Source organism: Balaenoptera acutorostrata, chromosome 2 (assembly GCF_949987535.1).
Source record: "Balaenoptera acutorostrata chromosome 2, mBalAcu1.1, whole genome shotgun sequence".
NCBI lineage: Eukaryota > Metazoa > Chordata > Mammalia > Artiodactyla > Balaenopteridae > Balaenoptera > Balaenoptera acutorostrata.
The window spans coordinates 112,833,773-112,854,879 of NC_080065.1; the positions used below are offsets into that span (position 1 = coordinate 112,833,773).

Consider the following 21,107-nt stretch of genomic DNA (forward strand, 5'->3'; position numbering starts at 1 on the left):
GGCTGGGAGCTGAGGCTCGGACTTCGGTCGGATTGCAGGGAGAGGACTGGGGCTGGCGGCGTGAACACAGCCTGAAGGGTTTAGTGCACCACAGCTAGCCCAGAAGAAGTCCGGGAAAAAGTCTACAGCTGCCGAAGAGGCAAGAGACTTTTTCTTGCCTCTTTGATTCGCGGCGGGCAAGGAGAGGGGATTCAGAGCGCCGCCTAAACGAACTCCAGAGAAGGGCGCAAGCCGCGGCTATCAGCGCGGATCCCACAGCAACAGGGGCGCAGAGGGAAAATCGGAGAGACTCCCGCACAGAGGCTCGGCGCCGAGCGGCGCTCACCAGCCCGAGAGGCTTGTCTGCTCCCCCGCCGGGGCGGGCAGGGCTGGGAGCTGAGGCTCGGGCTGCGGTCGGATTGCAGGGAGAGGACTGGGGCTGGCAGCGTGAACACAGCCTGAAGGGGTTGGCGCACCACAGCTAGCCGGGAGGGAGACCGGGAAAAGGTCTGCAGCTGCCGAAGAGGCAAGAGACTTTTTCTTGCCTCTTTGTTTCGCTGCGCGCAAGGAGAGGGGATTCAGAGCGCCGCCTAAACGAGCTCCAGAGAAGGGCGCGAGCCACGGCGATCAGCGCGGACCCCAGAGACGGGCGTGAGACGCTGGGGCTGCTGCTGCTGCCTCCAAAAAGCCTGTGTGTGAGCACAGGTCACTCTCCACACCTCCCGTCCCGGGAGCCTGTGCAGCCCGCCACTGCCGGGGTCCCGGGATCCGGGGACAACATCCCCGGGAGAACGCACTGCGCGCCTCAAGCTGGTGCAACGTCACGCCGGCCTCGGCCGCCGCAGGCTCGCCCCGCCTCCTCCGTACCGCTCCCTCCCCGCGGCCTGGGTGAGCCAGAGCCCCCGAAGCAGCTGCTCCTTTAACCCCGTCCTGTCTGGGCGGGGAACAGACGCCGTCAGGCGACCTACACGCAGAGGCGGGTCCAAATCCAAACTGAACCCCAGGAGCTGTGCGAACAGGGAAGAGAAGGGGAAATCTCTCCCAGCAGCCTCAGAAGCAGCGGATTAAAGCTCCACAAACAACTTGATGTGCCTGCATCTGCTGAACACCTGAATAGACAACGAATCACCCCAAATTCAGGAGGTGGACTCTGGGAGCAGGAGATATTAATTTTTCCCCTTTTCCTTTTTTTTGTGAGTGTATATGTATATGCTTCTGGGTGAGATTTTGTCTGTATAGCTTTGCTTTACAATAGCTTTATTTTACTTCACTATATTATAGCCTCTTTCTTTCTTTCTTTCTACTTTTTCTCCCTTTTACTCTGAGCCGTGTGGACGAAAGGCTCTTGGTGCTCCAGCCAGGCATCAGGGCCGTGCCTCTGAGGTGGGAGAGCCAACTTCAGAACACTGGTCCACAAGAGACCTCCCAGCTCCACGTAATACCAAACGGCAAAAATCTCCCAGAGATCTCCATCTCAACATCAAGACCCAGCTTCACTCAACGACCAGCAAGCTACAGTGCTGGACATCCTATGCCAAACAACTAGCTAGACAGGAACACAACCCCATCCATTGGCAGAGAGGCTGCCTAAAATCATAATAAGGCCACAGACACCACAAAATACACCACCAGACGTGGACATGCCCACCAGAAAGACAAGATCTAGCCTCATCCACCAGAACTCAGGCACTAGTTCCCTCCACCAGGAAGCCTACACAACCCACTGAACCAACCTTAGCCGCTGGGGACAGATACCAAAAACAACGGGAACTACGAACCTGCAGCCTGTGAAAAGGAGACCCCAAACACAGTAAGATAGGCAAAATGAGACGACAGAAAAACACACAGCAGATGAAGGAGCAGGCTCAAAACACACTGGACTTAACAAATGAAGAGGAAATAGGTAGTCTACCTGAAAAAGAATTCAGAATAATGATAGTAAGGATGATCCAAAATCTTGGAAATAGAATAGACAAAATGCAAGAAACATTTAACAAGGATGTAGAAGAACTAAAGAGGAACCAAGCAATGATGAAAAACACAATAAATGAAATTAAAAATACTCTAGATGGGATCAATAGTAGAATAACTGAGGCAGAAGAAAGGATAAGTGACCTGGAAGATAAAATGGTGGAAATAACTACTACAGAGCAGGATAAAGAAAAAAGAATGAAAAGAACTGAGGACAGTCTCAGGGACCTCTGGGACAACATTAAACATGCCAACATTCGAATTATAGGGGTACCAGAAGAAGAAGAGAAAAAGAAAGGGACTGAGAAAATTTTTGAAGAGATTATAGTTGAAAACTTCCCTAATATGGGAAAGGAAATAGTTAATCAAGTCCTGGAAGCACAGAGAGTCCCATACAGGATAAACCCAAGGAGGAACACGCCAAGACACATATTAATCAAACTGTCAAAAATTAAATATAAGGAAAACATATTAAAGGCAGCAAGGGAAAAAAAACAAATAACACACAAGGGAATCCCCATAAGGTTAACATCTGATCTCTCAGCAGAAACTCTGCAAGCCAGAAGGGAGTGGCAGGATATACTTAAAGTCATGAAGGAGAAAAACCTACAACCAAGATTACTCTACCCAGCAAGGATCTCATTCAGATTCGATGGAGAAATTAAAACCTTTACAGACAAGCAAAAGCTGAGAGAGTTCAGCACCACCAAACCAGCTTTACAACAAATGCTAAAGGAAATTCTCTAGGCAAGAAACACAAGAGAAGGAAAACACCTACAATAACAAACCCAATACATTTAAGAAAATGGGAATAGGAACATACATATCGATAATTACCTTGAATGTAAATGGATTAAATGCTCCCACCAAAAGACACAGGCTGGCTGAATGGATACAAAAACAAGACCCATACATATGCTGTCTACAAGAGACCCACTTCAGACCTAGGGACACATACAGACTGAAAGTGAGGGGATGGAAAAAGATATTCCATGCAAATGGAAATCAAAAGAAAGCTGGAGTAGCAATTCTCATATCAGACAAAATAGACTTTAAAATAAAGACTATTACAAGAGACAAAGAAGGACACTATATAATGATCAAGGGATCGATCCAAGAGGAAGGTATAACAATTGTAAATATTTATGCACCCAACATAGGAGCACCTCAATACATAAGGCAAATACTAACAGCCATGAAAGGGGAAATTGACAGCAACACAATCATAGTAGGGGACTTTAACACCCCACTTTCACCAATGGACAGATCATCCAAAATGAAAATAAATAAGGAAACACAAGCTTTAAATGATACATTAAACAATATGGACTTAATTGATATTTATAGGACATTCCACCCAAAAACAACAGAATACACATTTTTCTCAAGTGCTCATGGAACATTCTCCAGGATAGATCATATCTTGGGTCACAAATCAAGCCTTGGTAAATTTAAGAAAATTGAAATCGTATCAAGTATCTTTTCCGACCACAATGCTATGAGACTAGATATCAATTACGGGAAAAGATCTGTAAAAAATACAAACACATGGAGGCTACACAATACATTACTTAATAACGAAGTGATTACTGAAGAAATCAAAGGGGAAATCAAAAAATACCTAGAAACAAATGACAATGGAGACACGACGACCCAAAACCTATGGGACACAGCAAAAGCAGTGCTAAGAGGGAAGTTTATAGCAATACAAGCCTACCTCAAGAAACAGGAAACATCTCGAATAAACAACCTAACCTTGCACCTAAAGCAATTAGAGAAAGAAGAACAAAAAAACCCCAAAGCCAGCAGAAGGAAAGAAATTATAAAGATCAGGTCAGAAATAAATGAAAAAGAAATGAAGGAAACAATAGCAAAAATCAATGAAACTAAAAGCTGGTTCTTTGAGAAGATAAACAAAATTGATAAACCATTAGCCAGACTCATCAAGAGAAAAAGGGAGAAGACTCAGATCAATAGAATTAGAAATGAAAAAGGAGAAGTAACCACTGACACTGCAGAAATACAAAAGATCATGAGAGATTACTACAAGCAACTATATGCCAATAAAATGGACAACCTGGAAGAAATGGACAGATTCTTAGAAATGCACAAACTGCCGAGACTGAACCAGGAAGAAATAGAAAATATGAACAGACCAATCACAAGCACTGAAATTGAAACTGTGATTAAAAACCTTCCAACAAACAAAAGCCCAGGACCAGATGGCTTCACAGGCGAATTCTATCAAACATTTAGAGAAGAGCTAACACCTATCCTTCTCAAACTCTTCCAAAATATTGCAGAGGGAGGAACACTCCCAAACTCATTCTACGAGGCCACCATCACCCTGATACCAAAACCAGACAAAGATGTCACAAAGAAAGAAAACTACAGGCCAATATCACTGATGAACATAGATGCAAAAGTCCTCAACAAAATACTAGCAAACAGAATCCAACAGCACATTAAAAGGATCATACACCATGATCAAGTGGGGTTTATCCCAGGAATGCAAGGATTCTTCAATATATGCAAATCAATCAATGTGATACACCATATTAACAAATTGAAGGAGAAAAACCATATGATCATCTCAATAGATGCAGAGAAAGCTTTTGACAAAATTCAACACCCATTTATGATAAAAGCCCTGCAGAAAGTAGGCATAGAGGGAACTTTCCTCAACATAATAAAGGCCATATATGACAAACCCACAGCCAACATTGTCCTCAATGGTGAAAAACTGAAACCATTTCCACTAAGATCAGGAACAAGACAAGGTTGCCCACTCTCACCACTATTATTCAACATAGTTCTGGAAGTCCTAGCCACAGCAATCAGAGAAGACAAAGAAATAAAAGGAATCCAAATCGGAAAAGAAGAAGTAAAGCTGTCACTATTTGCAGATGACATGATACTATACATAGAGAATCCTAAAGATGCTACCAGAAAACTCCTAGAGCTAATCAATGAATTTGGTAAAGTAGCAGGATACAAAATTAATGCACAGAAATCTCTTGCATTTCTATACACTAATGACGAAAAATCTGAAAGTGAAATTAAGAAAACACTCCCATTTACCATTGCAACAAAAAGAATAAAATATCTAGGAATAAACCTACCTAAGGAGACAAAAGACCTGTATGCAGAAAATTATAAGACACTGATGAAAGAAATTAAAGATGATACAAATAGATGGAGAGATATACCATGTTCCTGGATTGGAAGAATCAACATTGTGAAAATGTCTCTACTACCCAAAGCAATCTACAGATTCAATGCAATCCCTATCAAACTACCACTGGCATTTTTCACAGAACTAGAACAAAAAATTTCACAATTTGTATGGAAACACAAAAGACCCCGAATAGCCAAAGCAATCTTGAGAACGAAAAATGGAGCTGGGGGAATCAGGCTCCCTGACTTCAGACTATATTACAAAGCTTCAGTAATCAAGACAGTTTGGTATTGGCACAAAAACAGAAATATAGATCAATGGAACAGGATAGAAAGCCCAGAGATAAACCCACACACATATGGTCAACTTATCTTTGATAAAGGAGGCAAGCATATACAGTGGAGAAAAGACAGCCTCTTCAATAAGTGGTGCTGGGAAAATTGGACAGGAACATGTAAAAGTATGAAATTAGAACACTCCCTGACACCATGCACAAAAATAAACTCAAAATGGATTAAAGACCTAAGTGTAAGGGCAGACACTATCAAACTCTTAGAGGAAAACATAGGCAGAACACTCTATGACATACATCACAGCAAGATTCTTTTTGACCCAGCTCCCAGAGAAATGGAAATAAGTACACAAATAAACAAATGGGACCTAATGAAACTGAAAAGCTTTTGCACAGCAAAGGAAACCATAAACAAGACCAAAAGACAACCCTCAGAATGGGAGAAAATATTTGCAAATGAAGCAACTGACAAAGGATTAATCTCCAAGATTTACAAGCAGCTCATGCAGCTCAATAACAAAAAAACGAACAACCCAATCCAAAAATGGGCAGAAGATCTAAATAGACATTTCTCCAAAGAAGATATACAGATGGCCTACAGACACATGAAAGAATGCTCAACATCATTAATCATTAGAGAAATGCAAATCAAAACTACAATGAGATATCATCTCACACCGGTCAGAATGGCCATCATCAAAAAATCTAGAAACAATAAATGCTGGAGAGGGTGTGGAGGAAAGGGAACACTCTTGCACTGTTGGTGGGAATGTAAATTGATACAGCCACTATGGAGAACAGTATGGAGGTTCCTTAAAAAACTACAAATAGAACTACCATATGACCCAGCAATCCCACTACTGGGCATATACCCTGAGAAAACCATAGGTCAAAAAGAGTCATGTACCAAAATGTTCATTGCAGCTCTATTTACAATAGCCAGGACATGGAAGCAACCTAAATGTCCATCGACAGATGAATGGATAAAGAAGATGTGGCACATATATACAATGGAATATTACTCAGCCATAAAAAGAAATGAAATGGAGGTATTTGTAATGAGGTGGATGGAGTTAGAGTCTGTCATACAGAGTGAAGTAAGTCAGAAAGAGAAAAACAAATACAGTATGCTAACACATATATATGGAATCTAAGGGAAAAAAAAAAAAGGCCATGAAGAACCTAGTGGCAAGACGGGAATAAAGACACAGACCTACTAGAGAATGGACTTGAGGATATGGGGAGGGGGTGGGGTGAGATGTGACAGGGTAAGAGAGTGTCATGGACATATATACACTACCAAATGTAAAATAGATAGCTAGTGGGAAGCAGCCGCATAGCACAGGGAGATCAGCTCGGTGCTTTGTGACCACCTAGAGGGGTGGGATGGGGAGGGTGGGAGGGAGGGAGATGCAAGAGGGAAGAGAAATGGGAACATATTGTATATGCATAACAGATTCACTTTGTTATAAAGCAGATGCTAACACACTATTGTAAGGCAATTATACTTCAATAAAGATGTTTGAAAAAAAATAATAAAAAAATAAAAAAATAAAAAAAAATAAAAAAAAAATGAATTAAATATTTTAAAATATTTACATTTGAGTTCAGCCAATTAGACTTTTGTTTGAAATAGAGTAAAAAAAATTTTTTAATGTCATTTTATTATTCTCCTAGTTAATGAGCAACTTCAGTGTTTGCATTAGTGTCATGGTGGAACAGCTAAAAAGAAGGAAGAATAAAAAAGATCAACTTCCATGATGAATACAGTATAAAACATGTTCTTTAAAAAAAGTATATTCTGATTATAGGAAGCACAGATGAGACATGGGTGATAAAATATTGATATTTTATCAATATTTTGATAATATCAAATTTGTTATGTTGGGTATGTTTAATTCAAATGAATACGAAAGTTGTTATATTTGGCGTGTTTAATTTAAATAATGTACAGTCATGAACTTTTGGGCGTAAACTGAAGACCATTTAGGGAGAATTAGGGTGGAACCTCTGAGGTAGCAGATACTCACTGTCTTCTAAACTGAGGAAAGACATCAGGATTGGAGTAAGACATAGATCACTGTGAATAAGGGGTCAATGAAAGTAACCCCACACCAGCCTCAAGATAAGACGAAGCTCCTGAGGTGAGAAGTTATTATCTTAGCAGTCACGTAGAATGACTCTGTGGTCAATTGCTGACCCTCACATGTAGGTCTCAGGTGTGGCTGATCCGTCCCTCCGACCATACTCTGAAAGAGAAACCTTCTGATATACCACTTGTGAGGGAAGAACAGGCCACTTGGCTGAAAGGGTTGTTATTGACCAGATCAGGAGTAAACTCAAAGTTCCTTCCTGGCACTCCTCAGAGTTTCTTGAAGATTAGCTGGCCTCTGGAAGATGTGGAAAAGAGAACAGGCCCTGCCAGCAAAGAGGAGCATCCAGCAGACATTCCAAGCACAACTCATGCCCTAGAAGAGTAGGCTCCAGGGGAAAGCAGTGAAGCCAATGGATCCAGACCTAGAACTGTAAGTGACAGGTCCCAGACCTGGAAAAAGTAGTTGAGAGTAGAGTATTGCCTCTTTGCTATGTAAAATGTCTTTTGGGTAGCTCAAGGGCAGAAAGGCTCCACATGGAGATCTGTGGTTGCCCATTGGGGGCAGTTTCTTTGTTTATCATCAAGGACTTAAGCAAATCAAGAGTGATCCCACATGCTCAGGAACCTCTGACACAAGTGCCTTTTGCTTATAGGTTGATTGCAAAGAAGAACTGGCAGAGCTTGAGGTTTTTCATGTTGTTCAAGCTGAGGAGGGAAAACTCCAATAGAGGGAGTCAATGAGCAATGCTAGAAAAGGCTTGGAAGTATGGCTGCAACCTAGGACTCAGTTTGTCCAGGAGCACTCACTATGTTCCAGCTCAGAGAAAAGAGAATGATTACGTACTTGCACTGTCACACTTGCTGTGTCAACTCCGCAAATTTTGGTTTTAAGTTCCTTTTAATCTAGAAAGATAGGTTAGGTTTTAGGTTAGCTTCTTTGACTTCCTTGTAAACAGACACTGTAGATTAGGCTTTTGGGTTTTTGCCTTTTACTGTGTTTTCTAGTTTAAAGTTTGTAAAACTACTAGCAGGGCACCATGTACATGGAGAGGTATTGAATTTTCTGAAAATTCCTCTACAATTCCAACTACAATTGCTTAAACATCCCTCAAAGAATCCTAGCTGCAAAAGATTCTTTTATGGAAAGGTGATCAGGCTCAGCTCAGACTTGGGGCAATAAATAAAAGGTCTCCAGAATGACGTTTGAAGGCATCACGGTGGGTACACACAGACACCGTGAAGGCAGACACTGTATGAGTCGTGCAGAAAACGTAATATAATATGTAAGTAGGTTGAAGAGACTAGGAACCATGTGTTCTATTTTCCTTTAGGGGAGACTGTGTATAATAGTGAAAAGACATATGGCTTTGGATTCTATACACCTGCATTTAAATTTCAGCTCTGCTGCTGTTTAACTGAAGGTGTGAGCTAGGAGAAGAAACTGTTTCTCTTCAGGTTGGTTTCCTTATCTCCAAAATGGTGAGAGATATACCTGTTTTCTAGCATTAGAGGAAGATTAAATAAATTTCTATATATAAAGTGGTAGGCATATAGAAATTACACAACAAATAAGTTCGCTTCCACTCTTTACCCTCCCTCCCTGAAAACCTAATAAGAAACACTGGAACACAGTTTCTCAGAGAAACAGTCTGTTTCCTCAGCCCCCATGATGGCCCAGCCCAATCACCAAACCACACCTTACTCTGCAGAGTTTTCACAGGTGCGTAAGGCAGAATGCAAACTCTGGTTTACCAGAAACCTCACAATGACTTCTAACCAGTCTGGGCTAAACTCTCCCTGTGACTATGGAGGGGTTGGTCAGTAGCTATACCTAGGTTTGAGTCTCAGCTTTGGTGACGTACAAGCTGTGAGACGTGAGATGAATTCATGAAACTTGCTGAGCCTCAGCCTCCTCCTCTGCAAAATGAGGATGAGAACTCCTTTATGGAATCATTTCCAGCATTGCACACACGCATGTTAAGAAGCCTGCCACCAGCTGTAGTCCCAAGTGGTGCTGCTGAAATGGGCAAGTTCATGAAACCCAGGAATGTGGTTCTGATCCTGGCTGGATGCTACTCCAGATGCAAAGAAGTCATTGTGAAGAACATTGATGATGGTACCTCAGACCGACCCTAGAGCCATGCTCTGGTGGCTGGAATCGACCGCTATCCCTGCAAAGTGACAGCTGCCATGAACAAGATGAAAATCACCAAGAGGTCAAAGATCTAGTCATTTATGAAAGTTTATAGTTATAATCACCTCGTGCCCACAAGGTACTCTGTGGCTATCCCCTTGGACAAAACTGTTGTCAACAAGGATGTCTTCAGAGACCCTGCTCTCAAACACAAGGCCCAGTGAGGTGCCAAGGTCAAGTTCAAGGAGAGATACAAGACTGGCAAGAACAAATGGTTCTTCCAGAAGCTGCAGTTTTAGGTCTGTCTTGTTTCAGTTATTAAAAATACCAAAACAAAACAAAACAAAAAGCCTACCAACCATCACCACAAATGTGGTGATCTTTATAAAAAAACTCTGCCAATTTGTTACCCAATTGGGTCATCGTCTGCATTTTTTTATAACTAGTAGAGAATATTTTTCACTTGTTTATTAGCCATGAACATTTCTTCTTCCATAAATTGCATGCTTATATCCTGACTCACATCTTAAAAGATACCAGGAAATAAATTTTTAATACTAAACTATCACAGACAGTACCATCACAGTCAGCTGTTGTAAATTTGGCCCAGCCTCACTATTCGTCACTGTTTTTAAAAAAATTACAAGATGAATGCTAAATTGAAGAGACGTAATCAACAGTAAATAAAAACATATTAGTAAATGAATCTCTTTCTCTTTGCCGGTATTTAAGAGATAGTAGTTCATGCTCTTCTAAATGCCTGAAGATTTTGTAGGGAATCATCATTATTAATATTCTTTGTTATACCACTGTTACAAACAGGTGAAATAAACAACCACCTAAAAAACAGGATTTCAGGATTACCAAGAAGGATAAAGGGAAAATACCAAATATCCTGGCCCTGGACTTATGTAGACTACATGAAAAATATAAAAACACATGTCTTCAAAAGAAACAGTGGTGATCAAATTAACCAATTGTGAATAAGTTTCTAATAATATTGTTAAATAGTTAGCCAGAAATAAACCCTAACATTTATGGTCAATTCATTTTCAACAATAGTGTCAGGAAAACTGGCAAAAGAGTCAAGTGCTAGGACAACATGCAAAAGAATGAAGTTGGACCACTACCTCCTAATACACTCAAGAATTAACTCAGGGACTTTCCTGGTGGTCCAGTGGTTAAGATTCTGCCTTCCAATGCATGGGATGCAGGTTTGATCCCTGGTCGGGGAACGAGGATCCCACATGCCGCAGGGCAACTAAGCCCGCATGCCGCAACTACGGAACCCGTGTGCTCTGGAGCCCGCATGCCACAACTAGAGTGAAACCCACGCGCCACAATGAAGAACACACATGCCACAACAAAGATCCCGCATGCCGCGACTAAGACCCAACGCAGACTAATTAATTAATTAACTTAAAAAAAAAGAATTAACTCAAAGTGGATCAAAGACCTTACACTAATGTAAATGCTAAAACTCTTAGAAGAAACTCTTAGAAGACCTTGGGTTAGGCAATTATTTATTAAGTATAACACCAAAAGCACAAATGATAAAAGAAGATTGATAAATTGGATGTTATCAAAATTAAAGACTTTTGTGCTTCAAAGGACACCATCAAGAAAGTGAAGAGGGGGCTTCCCTCGTGGCACAGTGGTTGAGAGTCTGCCTGCCAATGCGGGGGACACGGGTTTGAGCCCTGGTCTGGGAGGATCCCACATGCCACAGAGCAACTGGGCCCGTGAGCCACAACTACTGAACCTGCGTGTCCGGAGCCCGTGCTCCGCAACAAGAGAGGCCACAATAATGAGAGGCCCGCGCACCGCGATGAAGAGTTGCCCCTACTTGCCGCAACTAGAGAAAGCCCTCGCACAGAAACGAAGACCCAACACAACCATAAATAAATAAATAAATAAAATTAAAAAAAAAAAAAAAAGTGAAGAGACAACTACAGAATGGAAGAAAGTATTGCAAATCATATATTGGAAAAGGAATATATCATATATTCATATCTGGAATATATGAAGGATACAACTCAATAATAAAAAAGACGACCCAACTTGAAAATGGGCAAAGGATTAAATAGATTCTTCTCCAAATAAGAGATATAAATGCACAGAAAAAATGCTCAAAATCATTTGTCATTAGGAACATGCAAATCAAAAGGATAATTAGATACCATTTCAAATCCACTAGAATGGTTATAATAAAAAAAAAAATAGTAAGTGTTGTCAGGCATATGGAGGGATTGGAATCCCCATCCATTGCTGGTTGGAATGTTAAAATGGTGCAGCCACTTTGGAAAACAGTTTGGTAGTTATTCAAACAGTCAAACATAGCAATTTTACTCCTGGGTGTACAGCCAAGATAATTGCAAATATATGGCCACACGAAACTTGTACACAAATTTCCATAGCAGCATTATTCATGAAGCCAAAAAGTGGAAACAACCCAAATATCCTCCACCTGAAGAATGGATAAATACAATGTGGTATATCCATACAATGCAATACCGTTTGGTCATAAAATGGAATGAATTACTGACGCACGCTACAATGTGGACAAAACCTGTCAACATGCTAAGTGAAAGAAGCCAGCCACAAAAGATCACATACAGTATGATCCCATTTATACAAAATACCCAGAATAGGTACTTTCCCTCTCTATAGCTGAGATATGAAATGTCTCATATAGAGCAATTACATTAGTATATTAGCTGTTGCGGAGGGCAGAGGAAGGAGGCGGTGGGGGGATGGAGAGTAACTGCTAATGGGTACAAGGTTTCTTTTTGGAGCGCGGAAAATGTTCTAAAATTAGATGATGGTGGTGGTTGTGTAACTCGGTAAATAAACTAAAAACCACTAAATTATACACTTTAAACAGGTGGACTTTACATTCCGTACATGGTATCTGAGGCTGTTTTTAAAACCTTCAAAAACAGATAATTAGTTACTTTATATAAGGCCCTATGATTTTATTATAAATGTTGGTAAAAATAATTATAAATATTGGTAATAATTATAGCAACTTACTGAGTGCTTATTATGTGTCAAACAATATTCAAAGTCTTTGCAGGTATTAACTAATTTACTTTCCCAACAAACCTATTAGGCAAATACTATTATTATTCCCATTTTACAGATTAGAAAACTAGAGCTATTAAGTTGCATCCTAAGAATTCAAGCACAGAGAGTCTGTGTTTTTAAATAAAATATGTACTAGCCCTGGAATCCAATAGCAAAATGTGGGGAGAAAATCCCTAAAATTCAGAGAACTGGGGACATTTTAAAATATTATGATTAATGGCAAAGCCTAAAAAGTTAATACCTAAGAGTAAAAGAAAAATTGTTACTTCACACAATAGCAGTGGAAATGAAAGGCTGTAGATTATGCAATCCTGCTCCTCTCTTGTCCTGTATAAAGACAACAGTAGACACAGATGGGCTGTTGCTGAGACTCCCTGGTATGTTTTCATTCTCCCGTGAGTGACAGGAGGAGGAATTCTACAGAGCCGCACGGTGTGAACAGGAGCCAGATTACCAGGCCAGGAGTGAAGAGAGAACCAGGAGGGCAGCCCCAGCTCCACCACTAATTATTCACGTGACCTTGGGTGGGTCATCTGACCCTTCTGAACACAAACGATACATCTATAACATGAAATATCTTTAGGTCCCTATTTCTTTCAGAATCTCATTATCTACCATCTAGTTTCTAGACTAATCTCAGAAACATTTTGGACAGTGTTATGTTTACTCCCAAACAAATCTTGCTCAAATCTGTTTCATGGACTTCTCCAAACATGTCTTTTCTGGCCCTCTGTCAACTCCTCTAGCCCCTGGTGCTCCAGCTGTGGGGAGGGAACTGAGAAGGTGTGTCTGTTCCTCACTTTGAATGCAAAAGGCCCCTTAAAAGTAATAAAAATCCATTTAGTAAATGTTGGATGTATTTCCAGGATTACCAAACAATTTGACAGTCCTTTAGAGTAAAACATAATTTTGATGATGATGAAATATTCATTGTGATTATCTCTGGGAACTGAGGATTACAGATGATTTTTAAATTTTCTTCCTTATATTTTGTGTATTTTGTCTTATAAACCAAAAAAGTATGTTTTTAAAACCTTATGGTACAACATTACGAACCACATTAACCACATTATTTAACCACACTAAAAATAATACCAAAAAATCCCTTATGGGGGCATTAAAAAATCGTATGCTGTTCATAAATATCTCTCTGGAAATTATTACCAACTTGTATAAAATCAAACAAGACAGAATATGCTATAACTCCTATGCAATTTGTCAGATGATAATGCTATTTAAATCAAAGGGCACAAAGTTTTTTAAATATGGTAACTCGGGGCTTCCCTGGTGGCTCAGTGGTTGAGAATCTGCCTGCCAATGCAGGGGACACGGGTTCGAGCCCTGGTCTGGGAAGATCCCACATGCCGCAGAGCAGCTGGGCCCATGAGCCACAATTGCTGAGCCTGCGCGTCTGGAGCCTGTGCTCCGCAACAAGAGAGGCCGTGACAGTGAGGGGCCCGCGCGCCGCGATGAAGAGTGGCCCCCGCTTGCCACAACTAGAGAAAGCCCTCGCACAGAAACGAAGACCCAACACAGCCATAAATAAATAAATAAATATGGTAACTCTGGGGCCATATTCATACATTTACCACGCACTGAAGTTGGAACATTTAAATGTTTACTGTGGAGTGAGGGAGTCAGCTTGTACTGGCTCACAAGAGCTAGTGGTCAGCACCTCTTCCTAAAGCCACGTTCAGTGGCATCACATTGGTAACTTAAAATCAACCATGGTGGGAGTATTTACACTCTGGAAGTTGGCAGATGCTCCAAGTCAGAGAACTTGGGTTTTCAAATTTCTTTCCCTAATATGACAGAGACCAAATGCATGAAAAGAAAGATTGCCTTAAGTCTGATATGTCCATGTTTACTGGAACAGCAAGATCAACTTTCTGGAACAGCAAAATGAACTTTCTAATCTTTCCAGGAGCAAAACTTTCTTTAAAATGACCAACTGCTGCAGACAGTAATAGTTTTCCATCATGGGCAACACAGTCAGTCCCTCTACATCCTCTCAGAGAAGGGCTCACAACTTTAGGGGAGGAACTAACCCCTTTCCAATCTTAGAAACCACAGAATAAAGGAGCTTGAAGCAAGAGGAAGGGACTTTAGACATGACCTCATCCATTAGTTAGACTGGAATATTCTAGGCTGCTTGGTGGGGCCATTAGCACCAATGTCAACACTCCATGGGCCCGAATTGTTAACCCTTGCTCTCCCTCTGGGGTTAAGTCTTCCACAAGCCACATGCAGACACACAGCTGATGTGACATTCCAAAAAGGAAATCATATCTTTCAATTATATTATACTAATCCACTCAGCTTTAGAGAAAATATGACCAGCTCAAATCATAATCTTCCCTCCTCATCATCAATAGCATTTTCTGAATGCTTCCTATGCACAGGCTTCATGCTTGAAGTTTACATTATCATCAAGTTCTCACAATAATCTTTTAATGATATTATTTTCATTACCAGTTTTACGGAGGCTTGGAAAGGTTAAGTACCTTCCCAAAGTAACGCAGCAAGAAAATAATGGAGTCACCCTTCCGATCCAGGCAACCTGACCCCCAAGCCCACACCCTAAACCACAACATTACACAGCCCACTCCAGGAATGTGGGTAAATTCACATTACACCCAACACTGGTTTGCCATATATGGCTATTCCACGATGAAGTCTGAATCTCCGTGTAACCTCACCAGGCCGTATGTTCCTTTGCTCAAATGGCAGCAGTATGTGTGTAGAGTATACAAACTAATTTTATTAATACTAGCCTGAACAAAGCATAATCCATCAGATAAATCTTAGAGCACAAATATTTATGTTACTTAATTGTAGAGGAAATCTAGTTTATTTATAAATGGAAATTTATATTCCATTCCTTGGAAAGCTGGTTTTCAAGCTCTGTTTATCTGGTAGTTTCAGGTTGGTCTTGTGCCTCAAAATCCAATTCCCACAGCTCTAGGAGGAGGAGAATATACAGGCATGAATCCCCACTTCCTATCTAGCCTGACACCAGTAGGCATATTTGTTCCTTATTTGTGGACTTCGGAATGGTTGGATGTAATAACGGTCGACTGAAAAAAAAATACACGCAACCTAAAAGTTGAGAGTTAAGTTTTATTTGGCAGCAATTTTTAGGACTTCAAGCCCGGGAGGCAGCACCTCAAGTAACCCTGAGAGAACTGTTCCAACGAGGCAAAGGGAGGAGCTAGGTTATATAGAAGTTTTGCAACAAAAGGCAGGAAGTCTGAACATCAGAAGATTATTGTAAATTAAAGAAAACCAGATATTCCAAGTTAAGGAATTTAGCACTTTTCTGTGTATGGGAAGGCGCTAGAGTCTGGGCACACTGAAATCATTCCTTTGATATGCACCTCAGCTATCTGGGGCCAGTATCCAGTGTTTTCACATCCTGAATTTCCTCAGGGCTCACCATAGGGAGTGGCTGCAGTCTGATGGCTGCTAGATGGCGGGTGTTCTTTCCTTCCTGAGTTTCCTCAGGGCTCACCAGCTCACCATCGGTGGTGGCTGCAATTCGCTGATGACTGTGACATCCTTTGCTTACTGATATGGCAGGAAATATTCCATTTCTCATAACCAAAGATTATCATCATTGCATAAGATGAAATCCTTGGAACTATGGACCTTGTTTCATTGAAGTAAGAAAAAAATCTTACAGGAAAACTTTAATGAGCCGGGTTTAAGGAGAGAAAACTAGAGCTAGAGAAGACTTTCAACATCATCTAGGCTGGGGCTTTCAAACTCAAATGCAGGTTATGAGAGTAAGTGAAACAAAGCAAGCAGAGTGAGGCACTGAGGAAGGCTGGAGACTGAGGCAAACTGCAGAGGTCAGCCCCATCACAAGGGGCCTCTACAGCTTAGTACCAGCCAACTATTGCCATACTCTTGTCAGGTCTGATTTTCCAGGCAAGGCCAGATAACCATGTTTTCTATGAAATGTATAGGAAATTTCTACTTACAAAACATGGTAGAGGCCAAATAGAACATGTCAGCAGGCCAGATCTAGCCTACTATCTCTTCACGTAGTAGAAGAGAAAAAAGTCCAGAGATGTTAACTGAACTCACCATGTGGGAGAGCCCACATTGATTGTTCTCTTTTCTATGTCAGACTCTTCTACAGTCTCTGTTTATAAAGACATAGCACTGTGACTTATTGGAGAGCATCAGAAAAATGAGGTGTTTCCATCATTGCTGGTCTTACTTAAAACTGCCTGCTAGTTGTCAGTTTTTGTTTTGTTTGGTCTTGCTTATTAATCTCCCTTTCCATGGAAGGCTATAAAAGGTCTCTGCTACCTTTATTTTCATTGTATTCTGGTTGTTATCATAGATTATTCATTTTTTTGCCAGCGTCTCTGCTCCTTTTATAGCTATATTTACAAAAATGTCTTACTCCAGTTATTTCTCTTTGATCACCTGGTCTTTGTTTTAATTTTCACACATAAAAATGAAAGCTGTGGCAAAGGCTAGAAGTGCCTTGAGCAGAGACCACATCTAAACAGTCAAAGGGGTCAAACAATGGCAGCTCTGTGCCTGCAAGTGTAGACTGATGCACAGCAGTCAACTGCCATCCGTTTAAATAAAGCAATCAGTCACATTTTCTTTCAGTGGCCATGTGCCATCAGAACCTTATTCCTGTTTGAACATAAAGTCCAGATGTAACTACCAGCAAATTTTTTAAGATTCCTCATGGGCATCTCATATCACGAAATGAAATTCAGTGGAAAAGCCACACCTGCCTTCAGGCCCTCCCATCAGCATGTGTAGTTTAACACTGACAAGCTCTAGGGAAGGCATGAGCACTCCTCTTTTTCTACCACTTTCTGCTGACTTCTATGCCTCCCTCCCGCCTCACAGTTGTCCTTACCTTCTGGCTCTTGAAGGCATTTGAGTTTGTGACCCATGATCTAGAGTTTCAGCAAATCTCATCTCTGGCACAATTTCTTATGATAAGGAATGAACTCAACATCTTACATAAGAGTTCAGTCAATACTGTTTCCACTACTTCGAAGCTACCTCCCATAGACCGGTAGTTGCTGCCTAAATGAAACGACTGTATCACCAGGTGATTGCAGTAGTGAGTCCACTCATCCCCTTCTGCTTCTAAAGCATCATGCACATGGCCATCAACTTAGTCTTTCCTCATTTTATTCCCAGTACCTACAAGATAAAGCTTGAACTGCCCACTGGCATTCAGGGCCCTTCATAATTCAGCCTCCATCTAAATGTTCAAAGCTCTTCCCTTACCGCTCCAGCACAAACTCTCCACTCTCACGTACACGCCTGGTCCACGCCTGGTCCACGCCTGTTCATTTGCTCACAAGCCCTGCTCCCTTCCCTTTCCGCCTTTCCAGCTTCTCCTCATTCTTCAGAGCTCAACTCAAACTCCACCTTTTCCACTAGGCTTTTCTAAATCATCCCAGTCTCAAATGACCTTGCCTCCTTTTAAATATAAACGCCTAATAAACTTTTCTTGAATGAATCAATCAATTCTGGCAAGACCACATTCTTATGACCACTTAATTATGGCCAAACTGCTTAAACTTTTTAAGATATATTTTCATCATCTGTAAAAATGTAGTTTTGGCAAGGATTAAATGAGATGTGATTATGAAATTTTCTAGCAGAGATGCCACATAGACTCAAAAGATATTAGGTAGTACAAAGATTCAAGAAATATTAGCCTGATTTACTGCCTTCTTCCCTCTTTTATTGTTAATTAACTTTTCAATTCCATATATTTTCTCTTCCTAGCTCCATTATTGGAGCAAGGACCCATTTCTTTTTTTTTTTTTTTAATTAATTTATTTATTTGTTTATTTTTGGCCGCGCTGGGTCTTTGTTGCTGCGCGCGGGCTTTCTCTAGTTGTGGCGAGCGGGGGCTACTCTTGGTTGCGGTGCGCGGGCTTCTCATTGCAGTGGCTTCTCTTGTTGCAGAGCATGGGCTCTAGGCACGCGGCCTTCAGTAGTTGTGGCGCGTGGGCTTCAGTAGTTGTGGCTCGCGGGCTCTAGAGCACAGGCTCAGTTGTTGTGGCGCACAGGCTTAGCTGCTCCGCAGCATGTGGTATCTTCCCGGACCAGGGCTCGAACCCGTGTCCCCTGCATTGGCAGGCAGATTCTTAACCACTGTGCCACCAGGGAAGTCCAGGACCCATTTCTTAAAATATTTTTGTATCACTCACTGCAGCTAGCATGGAGCCTTACTGATAAAATATTATTGAAAAGAAAGCTCCTTTATTGAAAAATATGTCCAAAGACTGGCTGCTGACCCTGGGATTTCCTCCTTCAGAGACATTTTTTCCTGAGTTAAGCATTGCCCCCAGTTAAAATCCAAACCTGCCTGGGAAACAGTAACATGTTTCATTAGTTATAATATCTGTACTGATTAGACTTTTTTGTTTATAAGGAGCAGAAACTACCTTATAGTTTGTTGCTATTATATGAGGTATGGTGATGGGTTTGATTACTTTTTGATTGAAGTATAGCTGATTTACAATGTTGTGTTAGTTTTTTGGGGTTTTTTTGGGTTTTTTTAAATATTTTATTTATTTATTTATTTATTTATGGCTGTGTTGGGTCTTTGTTGCTGTGCACGGGCTTTCTCTAGTTGCAGCGATCGGGGGCTACTCTTCGTTGTGGTGCACAGGCCCCTCATTGTGGTGGCTTCTCTTGTTGCAGAGCACGGGCTCTAGGCATGCGGGCTTCAATAGTTGTGGCATGCAGGCTCAGTAGTTGTGGCTCGCGAGCTCTAGAGCGCAGGCTCAGTAGCTGTGCCACACAGGCCCAGTTGCTCCGCAGCATGTGGGATCTTCCCGGACCAGGGCTTGAACCCGTGTCCCCTGCATTGGCAGGCGGACTCCTAACCACTGCACCACCAGGGAAGCCCATTGGGTTGGTTTTGAGCATACAGAAAAGTGATTCAGTTTTGTAGATAGATAGATGATACATGATATAGATAGATAGATAGATATACTCTTCCATTATAGGTTATTACAAGATATTGAATATAGTTCCCTGTGCTATACAGTAGGTCCTGGTTGCTTACCTATTTTATATATAGTAATGTATATCTGTTAATCTCAAATTCTAAATTTATCCTTCCCCCATCTTTTCCCATTGGTAACCATAAGCTTGTTTTCTATGTCTGTCTCTTTGTTTTGTAAATAAATTCATTTGTATCATTTTTTTTAGATTCCACATATAAGTGATATCATATGATATTTGTCTTCCTCTGTCTGACTTACTTCACTTGGTATGATCATCTCTAGGTCGTAATGGGTTTGATTAATACACTTTAGTATAATGTAGCTTATCTAATATCTTTCCAACATAAAATTACAACACAAAAGGGGAACATAAGGGGAAATATAAGGGGAAAAAGAAAAATACATATACTGCACTACCCGAAAAGGATAAGGAGGGAGGCTGGGTGCAATGCACCATCACAACTGCAGCAAGACAACACTTGGAACCAGGGTGACCACCTGCCTTGACTGGCCCAACCCTAAGAGGTTCCTAGAATGTGGGGCATTCAGTGCTAAAATTAAGAATATCCTGGACAAACTGGGATAAACTGGTCACCTTATTAGGCATTAGTAAAATCCCACTGAAACATACACTTTATCTAATTTCAAAAGTGTGCTTAGAGTCAGTACTACACACGGAGCAACACAAACCTGCCCCTGGCTGGTTATCAGCTGGTTAGAGCAAAGTGCTAACAAGAGCAAGGCTAAAGGTTTGATTTCCCAGGAAACTTTGCTCTCTTCCACTATCAGAATCTGTGTACTTCACTTAAGCCCGTCGTTCTCCAATGTCACTGACTAATCACAAAGGGAAGAGAAGAGAGAACATAGCTACATTGGACCAAATCCTTCCCTGCCACTAGTAACACTGGTGAAAAACTGATGTTTTTCTTGTGAATAAACATTAAGTGATTGAAGAAGTTGAAGATCATCACATAGGAAATTTATTTTCCTTCCTGCTTTTAGTAGGGTTATAAATAACAATAATGATAATACATAGAATATTCTGCTATATGATTTCATTCTCATCTCCTGAGAGACGCATGGCTGATACCACTCTCAGCAGGGTTGAGATCACCTGTGGTTAGACAGCCAGAAGCAATGGATGGAGCCTGAGCCCTTGCCTCCTAGTGTTTTTTTTATTTGTTTGTCTTTATTGTCATCACCATTTTGGTAGAGGGCTCAGCCTCCTATAACCAGCAAAATACACAACCTGAATGTTGAGGCTCCCCGAACTTTGTACATATCACTTCCATAAGAACTCGAGAACTCTTCTGGTCCCAAAGACCAAGCAGCACAGCCTTAAGGCTCCTATGTGTCTTACCAAA

At 41.1% G+C, this 21,107-nt stretch overlaps 1 pseudogene; it reads left to right on the plus strand.

The window, feature by feature from the left end:
- The first annotated feature begins 9,537 nt into the window (after window positions 1–9,537).
- LOC103018245 (60S ribosomal protein L27-like) lies at window positions 9,538–9,948 on the plus strand (annotated as a pseudogene).
- Window positions 9,949–21,107: the final 11,159 nt, after the last annotated feature.